General features: G+C 43.6%; 1 protein-coding gene across 2 annotated transcripts in view; it reads left to right on the forward strand.

Annotated features, from left to right (window-relative positions):
- Positions 1 to 4,549: 4,549 nt before the first annotated feature.
- Positions 4,550 to 19,352, forward strand: part of LDLRAD3 (low density lipoprotein receptor class A domain containing 3) — a 157,748-nt gene continuing 142,945 nt past the window's right edge. For both annotated transcript variants that reach the window (XM_031553506.1, XM_031553508.1), the window contains exon 1: positions 4,550 to 4,967. The gene's annotated coding sequence lies outside the window, so the exon portion shown is untranslated. The remainder of the gene's footprint in view (positions 4,968 to 19,352) is intronic.

Here is a 19,352-nt window from a genome sequence, read left to right on the forward strand (position 1 = left end):
TTATAAGTTCCCTTCAAATATTCGAAGGTCAAGGTGAAAGAGTTTGGATAGATGAAAGATTTGTGTAGATTTGGCAGTTCTTTTGTTGTTTTTTTTTTTAAACAATGTAGTAATTGATTTTCAGAATAAACAGCTCAGTAATCACAGCTCTCACTCTGTAAATTTCAGCATGCTTCTGGCAGATTCTTGTCCGAAACAGAACATGTGAGGTAGTCTGTTAATAATGCTTATTGTGCTCATCTGATGAGGCAGTGTTAATTCATGATAGCTTGGATTTAACAGCTGTCTTCTCCATACATCTTCATACTTCCATTTTCTACAAACATATTTACTAAACTAACCTATATGCCACATACTTTTTGTAGCATACCTTCTTCACGTTAGTCAAAGAAAAGAAAGATCTGTTCAGAGCAGTCAGGCAGTAAGGAAACCCAAGTAAGCACACTTTGCTCTATGTGAGTGTGCAGGTGACTGGAGTCACTTCCCAAAAGACAAATCTCACCTGCTTGAGAGAGAGAAATAGAGGCTATGAAGTTCTGCTAACTTTCTAGAGGTAGTACTGATAAAGTCAAAGTAAAAATTGGGAGTTTGTTGGCTAATTTAATAATTTAATTTAATAATAGCCTTTTTCTTAGTCTTGTATGTTCTTAATTCTGTTGCTCAGAACTACTTGTGAGGGGGGGGCAGGTTTTGCTGAAGCCACAGCTCGTCAGTTGTTGCTCTCCAAAACTGAGGGCCCCCGCTGTGGTTGTGGTGGCATTCTGATCATGAGAGATTGTGCAGAGCACGGGAAGTCAGCAGGTGGTACTGGAGAACCAAAGTGGGAACGGTACTGTAGGGTAGCTATTAAGAAGGCTCTCTGTGGCTGCACTGGATGGGCTTGTGTGCTCAAGACAGGCTTTCTGATGTGCCTTGTGGACATTACTCAAAGGGCAGTATGCCCCTGGCATACTGGAGGTCCTCAAGGCTGCGTGGCATGGGGCCCTGGGCAGCCTGATCTGGTAGGAAGCAGCCCTGCACATAGCAGAGATCTGGAACTAGATGATCTTTGAGGTCTCTTCCATCTCAAGCTATCCTGTTGTGGCATCTTATGATGATGGTGATGAATGATTCTAATGAGGGGCTATGAGATATGGCTTAGTAGCTTGTGGTAGCAATGGTAGAGGGAGGATGGTTGGACTAGATGATTTTACAAGGTTCTGTTATTCTGTGGTTCTACCAGTGGCAATCCAAGAATGACTGGACAAGGAGGAGATTGGGTGCAAGAACAAAAAATCCCTGTTTCTAGGTATTTACAGTATTTTTTCTAGGGTCTTGACTCGTCCTAGGGAGCATCTGATAGTTATTGATGAAATCTGGGGATGGCTTATTAATAAGAATAACTCAGTGCCTGCAAACCATATCTCTCTGGAGTCACTGAACTCAGTACTGGAATCAACCTCCTGATGATCCCTTCAAGAGCTGCAGTGAGTGCCAAGTAGTGCTCCTGGTGTTCATATCTTTTGACTTGTGACAGGAAAACAGCAGGAATTGGTGAGCTACTTTCTTCGCCTGATATAAAGGTAGCATTTGACTGGGCAGCCAGGATATGGTGTGTCTTTCTCCCTGAGCAGCCAGTTAGCTGACTGAAGTGCTTTGTTCTGACCTATCTTTCTGTTTGATATGTTTTCGTTTTAACAGCTGAGCAGAGTTTTAACCATCAATGATCAGGCATTTCATCCAAAAATAGTCAATACATCACCTGGGAAATTAGAGCCTACAAGTTAATACAGATAAAATGAAGGTTCTTGGGGAGTGTCATGGTTTTGTTGTTAGTTTCATTTTTGCCACAGATGCTACTGATTCTTCAAAAGTCCAGACCATTTATGACAATATCGTTTTTAGTTCTCAAATGTTGCTTGACCCACTTTGCACCTAATTAACAGGGTTTTACAAGCGCTCTTCACTGAGTGACCTGTCAGTATGGATCGGACAAAAATCTTTAATGAGGGTCTGACCCATTTAAATCATCAGTGGACACTTCTGATTCATGTGGGTTTGATCGTGAGGCTGCTCCTGTTAATAGGGCATCGCTGAAGCCATTGTCAGCATTGGCAGACTGAGGAACATCTTGCCTCCTACAAAGACCTGTGATGATAAATAATAGAGAAGTGGAGAGTGTTTCACTTTAGGGCCCAGTATTAAACATTCATGCTGTTTTCAACTTTCTCTACTCTCGCTGGTATCATATGGTTTATAATAAAATTTCATATTTGTTTTATGATGCAGCCCAGATGGCGGACTTCATGCTGAGAAAAAAAAGAAAAAAACAGATAAAATCTCTTAATTTATCTGTCTGCTTGCATTGTGGCATCTTTTTCAAAATACTGCTCTGTATTGCAAGAAGTGAAGGCTTAAATGAGGTCTTAAATGCATTCATTTTTTCTTCACTACTTAAAATTACCTGAATTATTCCAAAATACTGAGGTTTTTTTTTCCCTCTGCTATAGTACAATATTTAAAATCTGGAGGGAATGGGCCAATAAACTCTAAAGCACCATACGGATTTATCTTTCAGTAACTGGTTAATGATTCAGATGCACAGAATAAGGCCTGTTCAAATGCCTTCATAAAAAGCAGGGCTGATTCAAAGCTTCTGCAGGCCATTCTCTAGGATTTCCCTTGTATTTGGGGAATTTGGTTTCTCAACCAACGGTTAAGTAGTTGGGGTACAGAGAGCTGGGGTGATCTTAGTGGGAAGTTGTGATTTCAGATATCTAGTTTAGAAAACCATTCCTGTAGCCTGCATACAGCTTTGCTCCTGTTCTCCTGTCCTGCTGCAGACCCCTCATGGATCTCTGGTCATGCAGAATTATTTCTACTGTATCCTTTGAGAAAAATGTAGATTCAGCTATTTAAATAATCTTCACATTTCAAGCAGTGGTGAATGTTGCTGATCCTTTTTCAGAATTAGGCTCTTTCTTTGCTCTTGAGACTCTCTGGCCTTGGGCAAGCTTCTTAAAATTCTGGCTGTGGTCTGTAGAGCACCCCTTGGAGCCAAGGTGCTGATCGTAAGGGTAAGAAGCTGAGAGATGCTGCTGACAGGCAGAGTGAAGGAAAGCTGTCCTCTCCCAGAGCTGCATAGGTTGACCCGTTGTCCATGGGAGGAGGTGGTTTCAGTCACCTTGCATTGTTTCGCTGGCTCGGCCTGCTTCACCACATCCTGCAGTGTCCTGTGGTTGCATGAAGCTGCCTGCAGCTGCAGCTTTTTCCAGGCGTGTTGGGGTAAGAGGAAGCTGGCTGTAGGGCAGTAGGCATGCCTACAGTGCCACGTTTACTTCTGAAGTTGCCCAAGGGAATTTGTTTGTATTTGTTGGACCTGAGCCTTTGGCTGAAGACAATGCTATTGCTTGTCCTTAGGGAAACCCTGGGTGGAGGGAAGGAGAGCCCCTGAAGTTTGCAGTGATATGTAGCAGTATACAGCAGTAACCTTCTGGTTTTCCTGCACAAAGCACATGACAAAGGATTACTGACCCCAGGCTGTCAGTGTTGTACTGAGAATCAAGCTCCTCCTCATGTAAAATATGCTGGGATAAATTCCCTTTCTGATGTGGGTTGAGGAAGAACAATATTATTTTACAGAGTTTCTGTTATCAGGCAAAGCATTGCATGTTAACTGCAGATTAATGTAAGGAGAAGTAATAGCCATATTTTTCACAGGCAAAGTGTTGGTGTTTGCTCCACAGATCGTGTTGCCTGTTTCTTTCTTCAAAGAGATCTTCAGATAGGGAGATTGGAACTCACCACCCTTGATTATTATTATTTTTTTCTTTTTTTAAGACAAGTATGCAACACTTGAAATTTAAGGAGGAAGCTGAATGATCTCTGTGAGTACAGGTGAGGTGGTGGCAGTACCATGGGTGCAGGATCATCTCACTGTCCTTCAGATTTCAGCCACTGGAGCTCACACCATCTGACTGACTTCGTAAGTCCTGTGGGAGCCAAGGGAAGAGGGCACTCCCTGCCCACAGCATCCCCTTCCTGCCAGCTGTGCTGGGCATGAGCTCCTCTGTGGTGCCCCATGGACACCTGTGGCTTCTACAATATGCGACACTGCCTCCCTGATCTGCTGTAGCTTTTATTAAATAAGATAAACTTCGTGGGTTCCTTTCTCCCTCCTTCTCCTCCTGGAGTTCTGCTGCTTGACAAGAAGCTGTTGGAATCTGGAGAAAAGCAATTAATGATGGAGTTGGGGTTTTTGACTGACATAGTAATTATGCTGGAAAATGTAATTTTCCCTGCATATTACAGATGGGATTATTTCAAGGAGATCTCATTAATGTGCTGTTCACCAACAAAGAGCCCAGTAACTTCTCTGTTAATAAGATTAGTGTGGGGGTCATAATGCAGCAGGCTGCGATGGCGATATATTCTACCTTTTGTTCTAAAAAAATAAATTACCTTCTGCTGTCTGCTAAGAGGTAGATTTCATTTTAAAAGGTGGAGACCTGACATGAAGTCATTCTGTGATAGCAAACTGATAACCCCATGCCCAGATGCTGTGCACCAGCTGTGAAACTCTGGGGCTGGGAGGGAAGCTGTGCTGGCTGGCACAGCAAAGGCCAGCAGGTTCCTCAGCCACTTACATCCTGTGAGCATGGCCCTCTGCTACCAGTCTCTCTTGGCCTGCCTTTAAGTTGGATATTGACTAGTCAGAGCCCATCAAGATGAAAGGTTGTTGGCACAGCTCAAGCTCCCTTGATGACTGCACTGTACCCCTCGCCACGGAGCACAGATGCTGGCATTGCACACGACCTGTCATGCTCTGAAGAGTAATGCAGAGGAATGGGAAGAGATTCCATCATCTTGGTTTTGGTTTGATCAACACGTGAAAATTCAGACCTCTCTGGAACACCATGTAAAGAATGCAGATGCTTACAGGTGCAAGGCTTCCCTGCTCTCTGCTGATACGTGTGGGATGGTTTGGGGTGAGTCAGAAAGCAACACTGCTAAAAACATTGCCAGGCAGCTTCTCCCTTCCTGATCCCCTTCACATCTGTCTGCCATCTGTTTTGCTTTTGTCTCTGTTATGCTGCTTGGAAGCATCCTCTCACAGCATCCTGAGCACTGAATGTTAGGAGCTTCCCCTTCAGCATGTGAGAGGTGCTGACCTGTGCTGAGCAGAAACACCAGCTGGCAGTCATTGCTGGCACTACTGGCCTGCTCAGGCAAACAGCTATGGATCAGGAATCTGTGTCACTTTACTAAATGTGCAGATTATGGTTCTAGTCCTACAGGTGTCCAATGATAATCCTTCCACAGCAAGCTCTGACACTGTGCAGAAATAATTTAAAGCTAAAAATGTGAACGTGCTCTACCCCAGCAAGGGAGATGGACTAGATGGGAAAGTCCTGAGTGCCACTGTTGGTTTTACCTGAAAGGCACTGATTTATTATAATGGAGTGCAGTGCTGGAAAACCCCTTGATGAATTACTAAGGGGATTCAGAATCTGTCTGCATACAAGCTGTGTGTTTAACTGCTTTAATACAAAAAGAAACAAATAACACTTTGCTTATCCTCTTGGTTTCATGATATCTCATTTACCTTTCAGATAACTTTTGGATAATGCACCAAAATAGAAGTAAAGAAACAGGACATAAAATTTATGTAGGTTGAAAGTTTTTTTTTTTTTCCAACTGCAATAATAAGCTGCAGTTAAGTATATTCAGGTGCAATTTGCTCATGAGCTGGGTATCACTGAGTTGTAATCTTATTTTATTCATGTGCATCCAGAGATGGGAGCAGTGCAACCAATAGCAGAGTTGTCACTGCTGCTGGAAGATACTGTGTGTTAAATGTTATTAATTTACGCTTTGAGCCAGGAGAAGGGTGGAATGCCTGAGAACATTCATGGACGTCATGAAAACATGGAGTACAAGATTGTCTCTATGCCCTAAAAATGCTTCTTGAAGGGTGTTTTAATGCCTGAAATTCCTCGTATAACTTTCTTGTCTGTTTAGATGGTAAGATATTTAAGTTAGCAACAGTGCAAAGGAGCCCTGAGGCTTGCAGGCATCCTGTTAATGCCACTGTTATGTTTCTTGGGCAGTGGAAAACAGTTTTTCCTCTTTTCCCAAAGCATCTTTTTTGGAAACTGTGATGAGTTATCAGCTCAGAGAGAATCGTGCAGTTGAGAAGTGTCCATTTTTGAGCTTTTTAATATACTTGTGTGTCTCAGTTGAGCGGCAAATAGGATTTTTGTACTTGAGGAAAGGTGATTGTGGGAAGAGCTCACTATATTTCATTGCTTTCTTTTAGCCACTTGCGGGCATACTAAAATTCCAGTTATGCTGTCGTATCTGCTCATTGTCTCAGTGCTAACCTGAAATGTTGAAGATTGATGAGGGACTCCTTGGTGAATCTGGAAGGAATTCACAGCCAGGATAACTTTTCACCACTCAGAAACCTCAATGCCAGATTGCAGAAGCTCTATTTCTTCCCCCTAATGTACCGTAGTTATGTCTAATTTCAAAAAAAAAGCTCTCTTGCTAAACAGTAAGTAATATAATTGCATTTCCAGTGTAGATAAACCAGGTCAGAATTTGTGTCTACAGAGATAGCACTCCACTTCAGTGAGCAAACAAAAACACTGAGCATGTTTCTTTAGTTTGAAAGCTGTTAAACACTGCTTCATCATCTGCTAAAACATGGGTAAGCCAGTTGTGGCTTAACCTGTGATTTCACTGCTAAGGCCCATTAACTTTGCTGTTCTTTTTTGGACAACGCTTGTTTGGAGTAAAGTACGTGTCAGCGCTCCGCTGGACAGCCGTAATGAAAAGTGAGTAGGGGAAGGCTGTCTGGTGTATTGCTGGCTGTTCTGTCATCCCTAAAACGAAGTAAGAGCAGTGTTTTACTGTCTGCTTGTACAAAACAAACCAGAGGAAAGCAATTACAGGAAGAGGTATTCTTAGTGCTTAGATTTTTTTTCACTAGCTGGGTTTACTATCAAAGTGAGATTGATACAAGGGGAAAATGTGCAAAATGTGTACTCGTCCTCTGTGTAGTAAGGTTGTGATAGTACTGCAAAAAATCTGCGTATCTGGCAGATGGCACTTTTTGGCTGGCTGCAATTCCTCATCCAGCCTGAGTGTAAGGCAGGATTTCCAAATGGACCATATATATATTTTTTTTTTTATTTTTTTTTTGAAAGGTTCTGTTTTGTTTTGTTTCAGTTTCACTCTGCAATATCCAGTTTTACTGCTGCTTAAAACCCTCTCATTTTAAAGCCTGGCACTGCACATTTTTGTTGCACTCGGGAAAGAGCATTTTGACTGTTCATTTGCCAGAGCAGTGGAGCTGACCTCTGCTAGAGGGAGTACTGTCCTGCCAGTGCAGAACAAGAGCAATAAGGTTTTCCTCTGTGTGAATTTCTCTCTCTGGGGAGCAAAAAGCTGGACTCAAGCTGCTTCGGCTCCCTGGGGTGCTCAAAGTGGAGCTGGGAGAACTGCGTGGTACCCTGCTTTCTGTTATAATGGGAAGGGAGGCCAGCACAAAATCACTAAGCAGACCGCCCGCTTCTGATGCGTTTGCTGTAGAAGCAGTTTTGGTTATTATCAAGCAATAGTAGCCGTGCTCCAGCTTGTAAGTGAATTCCTTTTACAGACTGCTTTCTGGCTGCCTTTTCAGCAATCCACAAGAGCATCTCCTTGGGATCGCTGCGAAGCTGGAGTGCAGAGTGACATTTTTCTACAAAAACATTGATGTTGAAGCAAAGTGAATTTACAAGCATGAAAGCAGAGCTGCTGAATGAGTCGCTTGTGTATTAGGACCCTGTAGCAAACAGGAGAGGGAGGTGTTTTCAAGTCAGTTTACCAAGTTCTTGTGAAATTACTTGCAGATGGAGTCACATTCTGAAAAGCATGTCGCCTTCTGAATCACCTGTATCCAGAAGCAGTGTGTAGCATAAAGACAGCTAACTTTTATAGAAATTCAAAGGCGCTTACACACAGAGATTGCTGTTGTGTAGGAGAGCTCAAACCTATTTGTTCCTGGCATCTGAGCTATTAATTTTTTTAAATAAAGTTGTCAAGGTCAGAAATGCTGCAGCTTGTCAGAACGCTTTCAGGAGCATCAGCTTAAGACAGCATCAGCAAATGGCTGTTCCCTTCTCAAGGGCAAAGAAGTGAAGAGTTTTTAGCTTCTTTTCAAATGATAGAGAAAGCTTAAAATGTAGCTCCATTGCTGTTTTGTCAGCGTTAAAATTGAAGCAGTAGGAAAAAGCCTTTTTATGGTGGGAGGCTCATGGGAGAGCCAACCCACCATGGTGAGGGCCACAGGCTTTGTTGTGTCCATAAAACACTAGGATGCTTTTCCCAAAGAGGTGACCTCTAAGGCAGGTTTTGCTAGGATTTAAGGGTTTTGGGCTGCAAAGCTGGGGCTTGCCCCAGATCTGATATTTCCAGGGGAGGTTTGGGACGCCTGCTGTAGGAGCGCTTCTGGCTGACTAGACTGTACCTGCAGGCTCAAAAATTCCCCTCATGTTGTTTTATACTCAGCTGAGCTTGTTAGTAAGCAGGGCTTTGCCTTTGAGCAGTAGTTTTGCTCTCTGCTGGCAAGCTGATGTAACTGTGGGAATGAAGCTCGTGTGCCTCACACAACCCCCAGATCGAATCCTGTCTGTAGGTGAACAAATGAAGAGAAGAGTGTGGGTTAAATTACAGGCCCTTGTTCCTATCCTTAACCTCTCTGAGACAGCATAATGTTTTCCAGGGAAATGTTAGAAAGCATCTCTTTTCAGATGTCTGAAAACCAGACTGGATCAGGCAGCAGCGCATATCCCCAGGGAACATTTCAGTGCTGAAAAGCAGTCTCGATGACCTACCTGGCTCAGATTCACAGGTGGGAAAAGATCTGTTGCAGAAGAACAACAATAATTTTACAGCTGAGGTGCTAAAACCCACGCGTGCTTGTATTTCTCTTTAGAGCCTCTGAAGCAGCATCTTGTCAGTGCATGAGTTTCTTTTAAATGTATATGGTGCACCCATTGCCTCATTATTATTTTTATAGACAAATGATCCAGCTACGCGCTGCTTTTTAACGTCCTACCATTATGAATACATTTGTTCTTCCTTGTAATAGCACTAATCAGAATGAATTCATTTTGCTTTCATGTTGATGTCACGAGCACTTTGGATTGTTGGTTTCTCTGTCATTTTCATCAGTAAATGGCCATTAAAAGCACTATCTGCACGCCCGCCTCTCTGCAGAGGGATCGAGGGGAGAAGTGTGCGTGTAGATTCGGGCTTGCATAATCCCCCGTGTAGCTGGGAAGCTTCCTCCTGGCTAGAAATTAGCAACCAGCCGCTCTGGGCTGACTGACTGCTCCTTGTGACAGCACAGACCTTAATCAATTTGCTGCGTACACAACGGGCACATCTGTATTCGTGCCGGGGGCGTTCCGCTGTCGCTTAGTGGCTGACTCAATTTAATGGACCGCTTACTGTATCCGTTATCTGCTCCGAGTGGCTCTGAGCTGGGGAGGGGAAGGAGGCTTGAATTCATCAGAGGAGCCATCCCCCTCCCTTTCACAGAGTGCTCTGGGTGCTCCCCACGCAGGGTTGGCACGCGGCGCTAAGCCTTTTGGCGCTGGATGAGGGCCGCAGCCCAGCAGTGCGGAAGAGCTGCTTGGTGAGCCGGAAGAGGGAAATAATTTGGTGGCAGATGTTTGGAGCTCGCACCGAACATCCAAATGCTGCTATGAGTTGTAGGAAGGGTGCAGAAGGGAGCATAAGGGGGAGCAGAGGGCTCGTGTGGGTCCAAGTACAGAACGCCGACTGGCAAAGGGATGCATTGAAATGTGGGTGCAGAACTCCTGCTTGAACCGATCTGCCTTGGGTACACCACGCCACAAACACATGCAGGAGTGCACATACACTGTGCTCGTGTCATTTCTTGATGCTATTTAAGTGCGAAGACCTGAAGGCGAGTCTCAAGGCAGGAGTCCTTAGTGCCATTTGACCATACTAGATCCAACTGGCCCCAAAATATCTGTGACTTCACACCATGACGTATGGCTCCGGCTGATGTCCTGTGTCACCAAACAATGTTCAAAGACTGGGGCTTTGTCTTCCAAGCCTGGAAGTGGAAAAAGTGGGAAGCCAAAGTGCAGGAGCCTGGTTTGAACCTATGCAGAAAAGTAGGGAATGCTGAGTTGAGACCTGTGGTCTCTTTTGATAAAACAGTCACGATCTTATCATGAATAAAACAATGCGTTTCACCTGACCAATTCATCTAATAAGGATTCGTCTCCACTGGATTCCATCATTTTCAAAGTAATGAAATCTCTGCATCACCTTGAAAGAGATAATTTGACCCCTGCGTTCATATGCATGTACAGAGAGCAGTTTCTAGGGGGCACTCAGCAGGTACATCACTGCTTGTGTTTTTGATGCAGGAGAAAGGCTCCTCCTAAGGCTTATTGGCTTGGACAGCCATCTGGGAATCACAGTCTTAAAATGACTGCTTTGCCCCCTCTGCATTAGATGCTTTTTCTACGCTGTGAATGCTGTTGTGTGACTTGGGCATAATCGCTTCAGAAGCAAAACTGCAATGAGGAGTCCTTAGTGTGCAAGGGGAATGAGAGCAAAACAGCTGCTGTTCCTCAGATACATGTTCTTTGTTTTGAAATAGTTTTTAAATCTTCCCTTATGGGCAAGCCCTTAGAGGCAGTACTTGGGTTGCTTTTCAGGTGAAAATTTGTGGTGGCTTAGTATCTGCTGCTGTACGTCAGTGCTGCTGGAAGAGGCTGGGGGGCAATAAGCAGCCCACCTCCAATGTCCACCTGTTTGTGCATGCTTAGCATGTCAAACCAAATTAATTTGTGGTGCAAAAGCTCCTTTGCACTTCATCTCCTGCCTGCATCTGATTGTTGTTATTGGGCACTTTTAGCCTTGTTTTTGTAGAATTGAAGGAAACTGTTTAGTACAGCCGTCTTGGCATAGGCCTCCGCACTTTTCTCCCTTATTATAACATCATGTGAAGTAGTAGAGCTGTAGAGATGGACCATAAAAATTGCTACACCTTTCAGTCCTGGCTCCTTTTTGAACTACTTCTGCAAAACACTGAATGCTTCCTGCGTGAATTGAGCACTGAGGATCTGCTCTCCTTCCTGTCCTCCGTTCCACTAATAACTTCGGGTGAGTGTCAGGCAACTTGCGCCTTCAGATAGAGATTGTATAAACTTGGTGATTTCTCTCACATACAGATCATATGATTTGTGTAGTAAGTGCCCAAGAACCAACTCAAGCTAAATCAGGGAGCAGAGGCAGGCAGAACGAACATATATAAGGTCAGGGTAGGAAGCAGACTGTCACAACAACAAACTTTTGACTTCTGCTTTCCACACAGCTGTGCAGTGATGACATGCTGAGCCTTGGGAGGTGGCTGCCAGCAGCAGGCTGAGCTCAGTACTCTGGCTTTGCTGTCTGCCTTGTGCTCAGAGGAATGCTACCCAGCTGGCATGGAGCCCCCTGTGCATGCAGAGCTGTTCTGTGAGGGACATGGTGACCAGGATGGAGTGCGCTCTGTGCCCTTTACTGGAGAAATCCTTCGGTGTCAGCACTGACAGATGTGGACCCTGAGTGCCACTCAGCAGGGAGAGCACTAGTGGGAGGTAAGGGTGAGAACAATGATGTGCAGAGGAAAGGAAATTTCTATGCTGTAGTGACAGCAGTGTGAGCCGTGGTGCTAATTGTGCCAGGAACTGTGTGCTGCCTTCAAGTCAAAACTGCTAAGAGCAATCAGGTCCTGCAAAGTACCTGGGAGAGCTGGCAACACTGGAGGTCTGCTGGGAAGAACATGTTCCGTAATTCATTCTGTCTGTCCCCAGGGCATGGAGGTGGAGTGCAGCATGCTGCTGTCAAGTCATCATCAGAAGCAGATTGTGTAGGGAATGAGAAACAAGAACTGAAGCCCCATACACAACGTAGTGCTGATTGAGTCTTTTGGGTTTGTTTTTGAATTCCCACTCTGGCTTGGCTGGGATTAGCTGACATAGGGCAAACCATGAAGTACTGTCTTTCATGCAGTGAGATGTGTATATGGGAATATCGTTTCCATGTGAAAGCTGCTTTTCCCTCTTGCTTCCTTTGGTGAACAACCTGTATGCTGCCTGGCACTGTAACTTGCTAGGAATTTTTCCCAACTTGTCCCTGCCACTGTTACAAAGCAAATAGCTGTCAGATCTGCTCTTGCCTCTTGGGGAGTGCAGGTTTGGGTATTCTGTGCTTGGAGGAGATGCTCTCTTCTGCGGAAGGGAATTGGCATGCTTGGTACCCTTGAAAAATGAGGAAATGGGCATCTCTATCACCTAACTACCTGCCAAAACATCAATCTTGGTGGTAATATTAATGCTAATTAATTAATTACGGAAGTGTTTCCAGAAATGGACCAGAGATCTAAGTGGAGAACAGCCAATGCCTGGAAGATCTTGGTTAGCAATGTTTGAGCAAGAATCCACTTGACCGCAGTAGGAATTCCATTTAGCTTTATGTCATTTTTTGAGAAAATGAGAGGATTTGACCAGAGTAATAGAAGGCGCTTGCCAGAGCAGCTGACTAGGAAATCAGCTGGGCTGAGTTTCACTGTCAGCTTCTTTTTTCCAGCTCTGTGTGAGCACACACATCTGAGCAGCACAGCTGGTTCCTGTGAGCAGTGGTGTCTACCAGCCATCCCCGCCAGCATAGGCTGAGGTCTGTGCATGCAGCAGTGGGATCAGGCCTGAGCCAACTCATTGCACCTCAGCATTGTGCTTCTGAGCTGTCAGGACTTCAGACTGGATGTGCCATTGTAAATCTTTTGTGCTTTCTGGCTGATTTGTAGGCAGGTGCTAGCGATTTTCTCCTAGCTACTGTCATGCGTAACTGCAGTTCAATTTTGATCAATAATTACTAAAAATGAAGAAGTGAACAGTTGGCTATTTTAGTCAGATACCTTATTTCCATTCTGGCATCTAATGGCTGTGGTGGGGGGTAATCTTGTTGTCTGGTCTAGAAATGGAAAATTCTTTTAGGCTGCTTTTTTATTTATGGTCCCAGATGGAAAGCACTCACATCCTGAAATCCCTCCAGATGTCTCTGTGGCACATTTTCCCTACTCTTCTGAGGCATATGAAAGAGAGAAATCTACATCCTGCATTTATATCTACATGTTACCCCCTCTCCGCTTTCCTCCTTTCTTTAAATACATTTCTTGGATACTCAATGCTGAAATAAGTGCTACGTTCCTTGTTCAGTTTTTCTGCCTTGCTTGCTGTATGATGTGAGTTGTCAAAAGAGAAATTTTGCTGATGCAAAATTATCTTCTCTGAATTCAAAGCTCTGGAGGAGGCTGCAGAAGAGCAGGCTGAGTTTTAGGACATCACAGGTGCCAGTTTACCTCTCGCCTTGCAGCCATTGCCCAGTGCAAGTGGTGAAGATCTGGAAACTAGAGCTCTGGTGCATGTGGGGACACCTGGGAGGCAGAGGTCATGGGGTCTGGTGCAACTGCTCCAATGGGTGCAGCACCAAGAAGTGCAAGGTGAGGAAGGCTGGGAGTTCACCTGGAAGTGAAAACGTCTCTGCTTATTTTATCCAGAGTATCTGGAAGGAAAATTGCTAATAAGTCAGGGCAATGGGTGAGAGCTCCCAGCTATTTAAAAACAGCCAGTGAGACAGCAGTGACTGTAGCCTGTCTTCATCTGTCCTTCTCACCTGCATTTAACAAGTTAAAAAAAAAAAAAAAAAAGCTTTCCTGGGCCTTACCACCTTTTGTTATTTTTGTCCATTATGTGGGACCACTAGGAGACATTCCTACCTTTTCTGTGAATTGAAGTTCTGCTTACAAAGTAAATAATCACAGGGCTCATGTTTGGTTACAGAGAGATGAGGGAAGAGTTGTCTATGGATGCAACCATAAGACTTAAGCAACATCAAATCGTGATACTGAATAAGAAGCGAAGCAGCATGCATGTGTTTCGTGCTGGGGTTTGCTATTCTTCTCAATGGTTTGGGCAGTTATGTTGGGAAAGTCCTATGCACGGCAGGTGTTTAAACTGTGGTGAACATGATCACTGGAGAACCTCAGCATTAGTCTCTCTTATTCCATAGGCCAATTCCCACTTCTGACATTAAAAAGTTCTATTTTAAAAAACAGAAGGAGCTGCAAGAACTGTGTAGCATGGAGGTGGCAGCAAGTGATACTGTAAAGGGAAGAAAGGTTGGAGGTAGGCTTTATCAAGTCTGTCAAGGATCAGCCTTAGTACTGATCACACTTAATATTTGTTAGTGATTTTGGCTCTGGAAACTGGAGTGAGTTAAATGAGACAGCTTTCTGGTATTGACGTGGAGTGCTGAGGCCCAGCAGAAAGAAGAATATCAATATATGGTGTGGGGAGGATTGGATGACCTTGAAGGTTAAGCAGTAGAAATGTTGTAAAATGGAATGGGAAGATGTACAAGGTTATTCACCCAATGAATCAGCATAACTCACTTTGCTGTAAACTGAGCTTATAAATTAGAGAGGAGTGAGGTAGAGAAGGATACGAGCGTCTTGGTCCAGATTAGAGTTGCTGCCTTTCCTTTGTCTAAAAATTTAGTTACCTTGCTACTGGAAAGGACTGGATTAATCCTGGGGAACTTTTTTTTTAAATCGTCAGCATGAGATGCTGATGTGAAGTAGCTGAGGAAAAGGCCAAAGCAATCCTAGTTGAAGAAAGAGGTGTCAGCAGAGAGGGGCATTGAAGCTGTATGCTTTCGCACATTCCAGAAAAATATTCCAGAAAAATGAGCCTAGAAATACGTTCTGTGAAAGTTTATGAGACTGAAAAGGTGATACAAAGGGCGAAGATTATTTTATTGCTTAGTAAAATGATGGTGAAGGGGAAATATGATTGCTGTCTGTAAAACAACAGGGATTTGCCCTGTGTTTAGGAAAGGAATAATTTAAGCCAACAGAAAGCCTTAGCACGGGAGCAAATGGGCATAAGCTGGTGACAAATATACTTAGACTAGAAATTGAAAGAAACTTCTTGACTGTAGGAAAAGTGAGGTTCAGAAGCAGAATTCAACTTTGAGAGTTGGGAAGGGCATCATTTGTTCTGGTCAAAAACCAGAGGCAAAAATTGGAGTGGTTTGAGACAGCTTAATCTGGGCTGAGTGTGTGTACCTGTGGATTGGATGGCTCAGGAGGAGCATCTGAGCTGGGTGTTCACAGACTTTATTGGGTATTTTATTCAGGACAAGTGAAGAGTGAATAAAGCTGCTCAGTGTTCCTGGAGATCTCAGCTTAGATTCATAGAATGGTTTGAGTTGGAAGTTAACTCAAAAAACATCTAGTTCCAACCTCTCTGCCATAGGCAGGGTTGCCAACCACCAGGTCAAGCACTAGATAAGACTGCCCAAGGCCCTATCCAACCTGCTCCCAAGGATGAGGCATCCACAATACTTACAAAGCATGGATTGTTCTATGCTTCTGCTTAAGAGCATGATTTGATCAGCCTTGGCGTTTCAGCTGAGAGGGGAAGAGGGCATTTGTTGCAAGAGCAGAGGCTGGCAGCAGTGAAATGGGATTTGCAGTAGACTTTGTGATGAGAGTGCCCTTTGGGAGCTTGGGGAAGCACGTTAATTAATATGAGAAAAATTACCGCTTGGTTTTCTCTAGAGAAGAGGACTTGTGCTGGGCACACGCATCAAGGTGCTACTGGGGAGGGATGTCTGGGTGTGCTGGAGAGGTTCACCTCACCATCTTAATATGTGGGGCTTTCTTAATCTCCCTTGTCCCTCTTTCTGTAGTTCCCTATTTATGTAGCTTTCAGATTGCATCATGAAATTTTGCAGCTTGTTTGTCTATCGCCATAATTATTAATTCTGTAATACAGTTGATGAATGTCCTTTCCAAAAGGAGGAAGAATCTGAGTGTGAGCCAAAGGCAGCCTGATTACTCTTCTGACCCGGGGAAGTCAGGTGGTTCTTCCTGGGAAGAAGAACAAACATTTGTGATTTAGCAAACAATTTATTTTCCAGGCAAAGTATAAAAAATAATTCTAAAATTCTCATTTATCTGTGAACAGTTTTAAGATAAAAATGAGGAACCTGACGATCCAAAATCACTCTTCTGATGCAGTTTCTGAACAAAACCTTGCTTTAATCTGCCTTTGTCTGACACGAACTGACTTTGAACGCTGCAGACACAGCTCATACACTGTCATTTCCACCATTCTGGGAAATCAAATAAGCTGACATTTGATGCAGAAACACAGCTTGGTCATGTCTATGTGCTGGAAATCTGGCAGAGACCTGAATATTGTAGAGAAAGCAGCATTGGGCAATCAGCTGAGTCCCTGCATCTTTCCCTTAACGCTGTAGAAATAGACACTGTCTTTGTGTAATATTTTTTTTCTTCCAACCCTTGTATCCATAGAGGCAGTTCTCCAAAACGCTGAACTCAAAAATGCTGAACTCAATTTTGAAGAGCACATTCTTGTTATAGTGACAAACCAGACGTGAATGGCACAGAACAGGGCTGTCTTTCATGGAGAGAAGAAATGACAGCTTGTCAGGCGCTTCCCATTGGTCGCTTATGTCAGGCAGGAGGAAGGAATTCCTAAATGCGGCAGCTGCCCTCATCCTACCACAGCTCCAATGCCAACAGAGGTCTTGCCCATGTTGCAGTGTGGGAATGATGGCTTTCACAGGCTTTGAAATCCTGTTTCTGGTGACAAGATGGGAATGGAAAGAATGCAGGTATAGATGTTATTTAATATGGTTTACATTATAATCAATTTAGTGGTTCACGGAATACAAATAGGAAAGAGCCAGGAGGTCGGTCTGTCCCTCTTTAATAAGTGCTTTGGAGAGATGATTGCTAAACTCTGTTGGTATACAAAAGGCTCTAAGACTCAGGTTGTCTAAAAACTTCACATAGAACACCTATTTAATTTGCAAAAAAGCAATAATAAAAAGACAAACCCAATATTTAAAACAAGCAGAGCTGTGGGACTTTAAATTACTTTTGCCCCCTGCTCCTCTTGAATAATGAGCATCATCAGCAGAAATCTAGCACACCAGACTCTTTCCCAGTATACTTTTATGTTTCTCTGTAACATGTCTTCCAGAATCTTCTGTTGACTTCTAAGCAAGTCCACTTGAGGCTTCTTGCTACTTATGGAGCAGTTTAACATCACAGCCTACTCTGTGTTGGGACACTTATGCAGAGATGCTCTGTAATGCTGTCAGGAAGCCAGGATTCCCACTTCAGTAGTGGTTCTTTGTATGATTAAACAGATGTGTGAATAGCAACAGGTGCTGCCCATGTCCTACCAGTTGGAGTTGGTTTCTACCACTTGAATGACACTCCAGTTATGGTGAGGACCAGGGTCTGGCTTCTTAGGTCCTGGTTTTCAGGAATCATTTGTCATAATACTGGATGATCCAGCAGTGCTACAACTGTAGTGAAGCTATGAAAGTCAGAATTAACAGGTGAATAAAAACAAGCAACCATATACTTCCTTCCAGAGCCTGAGCCTACAGTTGTTTTGATAAAGCAGTGCTCGAGTGTGTTCTCCAGGAGGAGACTGGAGAGGCTCATTAAAAAATTGCAAAGGTTTCATGAGGCTTAAATGTCTCCTGTAAATCCATTAGTGTCCATATATAATTTACTCTTCACACTGCTCTTTTGGAGCTGTCAAGTATCTTTGACAGTATCCAGCTTGCTTCAAAAATTGAAACATGACCCTTTGTAACTACTTATTCTTAGAACAGTGAAAACGTTTGCTCTTTCATGAATTTACTAAATGTTTTTAATTATAAATCAGAGTAATTCCTTTGCCTTGGCAATCCAGAAGGAGAACCAGTTAACCAACCCCACCTGCCTGGCGAAGCAGCATCCTAAGGAGCAGCAGCATCCTCAACAACAAACATCCTCAGACAACACCTCTGAGCGTGCCCGCCCCTTTCCAACCTTCTGAACCACTGGCCCTTCAACCAAGGGCCTAACTTTGTTTCAGAATTTACAAATGCAATACCCTCTTCTACTAAGTTTTATCTGCCTAAAAGTTTCCTGAAAGAAAAATCTTCATATGGTAGCCACAGTGCCAGTTTTGATAGAGGCAAAATGAATGGCATATGGGCCAGCCTGTCAAACTGAGGTTTCAAGAATGCTGGTTTTCCCTTTGTACTTTGCCACTGGGCAGCACATCCTCTTCAGCACACGCACACAAAAACATAGGGCAAACCCAGAAAACCAAACACAAACAAGAAATCAGTGTAATGCAAACAATGCAAGGCGTAACCAAACTGTAAAGGAATGGGGTTTTTTAGATCTTAGTAAATAAACCTTAGGGCAAGGAACACCAGTTGGTTGCCTGAGATGTTGGCAACTAAAAATGAGAAGTAAAGGTTACCTCTCTATCTCCCATCTGCTGGTGGGAATGTGCCTGCTGCCAGTGAACTCTTCCTGAGATTCATCGGAAGGGAGTTTGGCATCCTTATGGCTGTTGGTGAGATGTGAACCTACCTTGTAAGAATAGACTGCTTCTAGCAGACATGTGAGGGAGAGGGCAGACATTTGTGTCACAGAGAGAATTCTTCCTGGCCAGATCAGAAGTGTGTTATCTGGGGAGTGCAAGCATGGCTGCTGGATCTGTGGAACTAATCATTTGGGATTTTGCCTTTTTTCCTCCCCTCTGTTCTCATTGTTCAATCTTAATTAATTCAGAGTGTCTGCATGCACATCACAGCCTCATCCCGAGAACTTGTTGTCACGCTGTGAGGAGCCTCTAACATTGTCCCATTTCTGTGAGGAGATGGTAAGATTGTGTGCACAATCAAATGAGTGCTGCCACATGCCAAGTTTGTGCTATGGCAGCTTATAATAAGGTAGACCTTAGTCATCCACCTGTCTTTCATAGAGGATCTTGCATATCTATTCTATTTTCTAAAAGAAACCTCAGGCAATTAAAATCATCCTGAGGTCTGCCTGGCTTCCTGCTTCTAATCTACATTCTCAAGAGTGAATCAAAACTTTACAGAGAACAGGAGCGGAAGAGCAGAGGGAAAGAAAGAAAAGAGATTTATAAAGTGAAAACTCAGAATATATTCATCTGACAATTCAAGGTCTTCTTTAGGCAGACGCTGATGTAAAGAATAAGCCTGTGAGCCTGATGTCCCCTATTTCTCTTTTCAGCCCCCTAAGAAAATATTACGGTGCTGTAACTGCTATTCCAAATGACTTTAATATGTTTTTTTCTACTTTATTTTATTCTTTCACTGACGGGTTATTTGGTCTTTTTATGTAGGTGGTTGTTTTTATATTGAGCCATATTTTTTTGTTGTTTCTT

The sequence above is a fragment of the Meleagris gallopavo genome, chromosome 5, assembly GCF_000146605.3.
Source record: "Meleagris gallopavo isolate NT-WF06-2002-E0010 breed Aviagen turkey brand Nicholas breeding stock chromosome 5, Turkey_5.1, whole genome shotgun sequence".
NCBI lineage: Eukaryota > Metazoa > Chordata > Aves > Galliformes > Phasianidae > Meleagris > Meleagris gallopavo.